The sequence below is a fragment of the Acinonyx jubatus genome, chromosome B3 (genome assembly GCF_027475565.1).
Source record: "Acinonyx jubatus isolate Ajub_Pintada_27869175 chromosome B3, VMU_Ajub_asm_v1.0, whole genome shotgun sequence".
NCBI classification, from domain to species: Eukaryota; Metazoa; Chordata; class Mammalia; order Carnivora; family Felidae; genus Acinonyx; species Acinonyx jubatus.
Genome location: NC_069386.1, coordinates 80,222,320 through 80,225,717, shown reverse-complemented (window position 1 = coordinate 80,225,717; position 3,398 = coordinate 80,222,320). Strand labels below are relative to the sequence as shown.

General features: G+C 50.0%; 2 non-coding genes across 2 annotated transcripts; one reads left to right on the top strand and one right to left on the bottom strand.

Annotated features, from left to right (window-relative positions):
• Positions 1-731: 731 nt before the first annotated feature.
• LOC113601716 (U6 spliceosomal RNA) lies at positions 732-838 on the top strand. The gene has a single exon (XR_003422990.1). It is a non-coding gene; the product is annotated as a U6 spliceosomal RNA (small nuclear RNA).
• Positions 839-1,928: 1,090 nt separating this feature from the next.
• Positions 1,929-2,035, bottom strand: LOC113601715 (U6 spliceosomal RNA). Its single transcript, XR_003422989.1, has one exon. It is a non-coding gene; the product is annotated as a U6 spliceosomal RNA (small nuclear RNA).
• Between the last annotated feature and the right edge of the window lie 1,363 nt (positions 2,036-3,398).

Below are 3,398 nucleotides of genomic sequence, written 5' to 3'. Positions count from 1 at the left end.
CCGTTTCGCCAATAAGTAATGGCATGAAGAGAAATGGGGAGTCCTTGGGATAATAAAGACCTAGAAGCATAGCAACCAAATACAATGTGGGATGGGGCCTCCTTTGGGTACATAGGACAAACCAACTATAAAATGCATCATCGAAAAAGTCAAAGACATTTGAACCTAGAATGGATATTAGGTAGTATTAAGGAATTACCTTAACTTTCCAGGTGCTTCCTTTTTTTTTTTTTTTTTTTTTTTTTGAGTATTCTTCAGGGAAGTTTAAATGGGAAATGTGCTCTAAAAGTGTGACGCCGGCACAGCCCTGCCCAGCCCACCCAACGCACCACGGCGGCCTCACGGCACGTTCGCCCGCCGCTCGCCCGGCCCTCGAAGCGCCGAACGCACAGGGGCTTTCTTCGTGCTCGCCCCTCCCGACATGCTCCGCGGGGCCAGAGCGACCGCCACAGGACCCACGGTCCAGGGCCTGGGTCCCACGAACGGCCCCCTTACCCAGGGTGCTCCGGGCGCGGCTCTCATTTGCATGCCCCACCCGGCAGGTAAACTCGACAGGTCAGTCGCGGCCTAGCCAGCAAAGCACCAAACGTGAGAGCCTCACGAGTGGCTCCTGTCATCACATTTCCCCCAAACGTCCTGAGGTCGCCGGGAAGACGCGCACATCAGTCACCCTAACTAAGAGAGGCTTGAAGCTGCCGTGCCTTATATAATTGGTGGACGGAGGTGGGAGCGTGCTCGCTTCGGCAGCACATATACTAAAATTGGAACGATACAGAGAAGATTAGCATGGCCCCTGCGCAAGGATGACACGCAAATTCGTGAAGCGTTCCATATTTTGCGCAGCTCGCTGGCGAGCTTCTACTCTGACGATTACCCCTGAGGAAACGGTGTCATGTCAGAACACAATGTACGGCACTGAATGATAAAATTGTGCCATTTCACTAGAAAAACACTCCTGTAAGGCAGTCTATGACTTGTAAACGAAGCTGGGTTACAGCTGGAAATCTATGTGCAAATATGTCGTTTCTACATATCACGGAAACAACATGTCAATTTCTTGAATTTCTTTATAGAACTAAAAATTCTGAAATTGGCTTATGTATGGTCTTGTCTCCTTCAACAACACAAATTCCAGAAGGCCCAAGAGTATTGGCTTCGGTGGAGTAGAACACTAGCACATAAATTGGTCCATGAATCCTTACCAAATCATTCCTAAATTACTAAGCTGCTAAATCAATGAATCCTTACTAAAGGAAGTAAGCAACATCAGCGCACATTTCTTGCGCCTACGTTGTGACATTCTTCAGTCGTTTTATAACTGAGTCCATACACCCTCTGTCACGAGGAGGTGCACTAAAGGCAGGGACTGTTAACTGTTTTACAAGGGGTGGTTACACCGGATTAGATCAATGTTGGCTGCGGCCTGTGGATCCTAGATCTCCAGGACCAAGAGAACTGGCTAGAAGCAGCAAGCCCACTGGGATCTGCTTTCACACATCTGTCTGAGACAGCTTTGTATACCTGTTAAAAAATCAATGGCATCTAAGGAGTATTCAGAAACGCCGGTTTGTCTAAATCAGACGGATTCTGTGATGGGAACTTTGATTAAGAGGAGAGTTAATTACCCAAACCAAAAGCAGACTTTAACCAACGAGAACAAGCGTTAGGATGCAAGTACCAGGATTACCTAGGTAATTCAATAATAGTAAAGTGGTGGGCGCCCACAGAATGATGTCAGAGGGCCATCAAGGTGGCCTCACCTCCAACCACACAGGGTTCGGTGGAACCGCAGAACCTCGAAGGTGTGCTGGGCTGGTAGCTGCTAGCTGCAATCCTTAAACTCCGAGCGGGCCTTCAAAGCTACCCTCCCATCTCCCGTTTTTGTGCCGGTCCTCAAAAGAATATCGATAGTTCGGCGGGGAACTGCGCAAAATATGGAACGCTTCACGAATTTGCGTGTCATCCTTGCGCAGGGGCCATGCTAATCTTCTCTGTATCGTTCCAATTTTAGTATATGTGCTGCCGAAGCGAGCACGCTCCCACCTCCGTCCACCAATTATATAAGGCACGGCAGCTTCAAGCCTCTCTTAGTTAGGGTGACTGATGTGCGCGTCTTCCCGGCGACCTCGGGACGTTTGGGGGAAATGTGATGACAGGAGCCACTCGTGAGGCTCTCACGTTTGGTGCTTTGCTGGCTAGGCCGCGACTGACCTGTCGAGTTTACCTGCCGGGTGGGGCATGCAAATGAGAGCCGCGCCCGGAGCACCCTGGGTAAGGGGGCCGTTCGTGGGACCCAGGCCCTGGACCGTGGGTCCTGTGGCGGTCGCTCTGGCCCCGCGGAGCATGTCGGGAGGGGCGAGCACGAAGAAAGCCCCTGTGCGTTCGGCGCTTCGAGGGCCGGGCGAGCGGCGGGCGAACGTGCCGTGAGGCCGCCGTGGTGCGTTGGGTGGGCCGGGCTGGCGCGACTGAGGTTTTCCTGAGAGACTGCGAATTGGTTGACTTGCTGGGCTACCTTGGTGCAGGGTGGAGCACGGGTCCTCCCAGCAAAGTACGTAACTTGTCACCGGTATTTCACCCGTGACACAGGGACCTTGTGCCAGTTTCCAGAAGGGTTTGTTGAAATGAGCCCAGCGTCCAGCCCTCGGGGAGATTACCGCCAACGATTTGACCACTCACTTCGGAACACGGAGCACCACACTCTAGCTTGTCCTGGGGCTTGTGAGAACCAGCACGTGTCTTGGCCCCAGTCTATTCTGCGCAGGCGCCAGTGGGAACCGGGAAGGTGGTGCGGAGGAGCCCGGATGGATGGCCACGCCCTTCACAGGTGCCTTCCTCCTAGGTCATTTGCAGCCAGCAACCGGATGGAACGCTGAAGAATGCGGTTAAGCGCACCTGTTTGACCTCAGAGGCGGATTCAAGGAATCACACTATTAGAATTGAACTGGAGAATCATTCTTGTACTTCCTTATAGTTCACCGCCCCTTAGCCCTAGCCCTGTTACGACAAACAAGCGCAGCAGAGCTTTTTTCAGGGAATACTGGAATGTTAGTGTTAACTATTTTGATTTGAACTACTGCAAAAACCATACTGCAAAAACCATACTGCTCAAGTCACGGCCTTGTGAAATGAGGGCCAAAGGTCTTGAAATGAGGGCCTCAAATGGTTACAGTACTCCATATATTGAAGTAAAATGAAGGGCAGAGGTTTGCCTGCATTGTGTTAAAATGGCATCCTTAATAAGGAATATGGCATATTTATATATAATAAGTGGAGTTTTGCTTCTTTTTTAAATGTGTTTATTTTATTATATTTTATTTTATTTTATTTTATTTTATTTTATTTTATTTTATTTTATTTTATTATTTATTTTTGAAAGAGAGCACGCGCGAGCGGGGGAG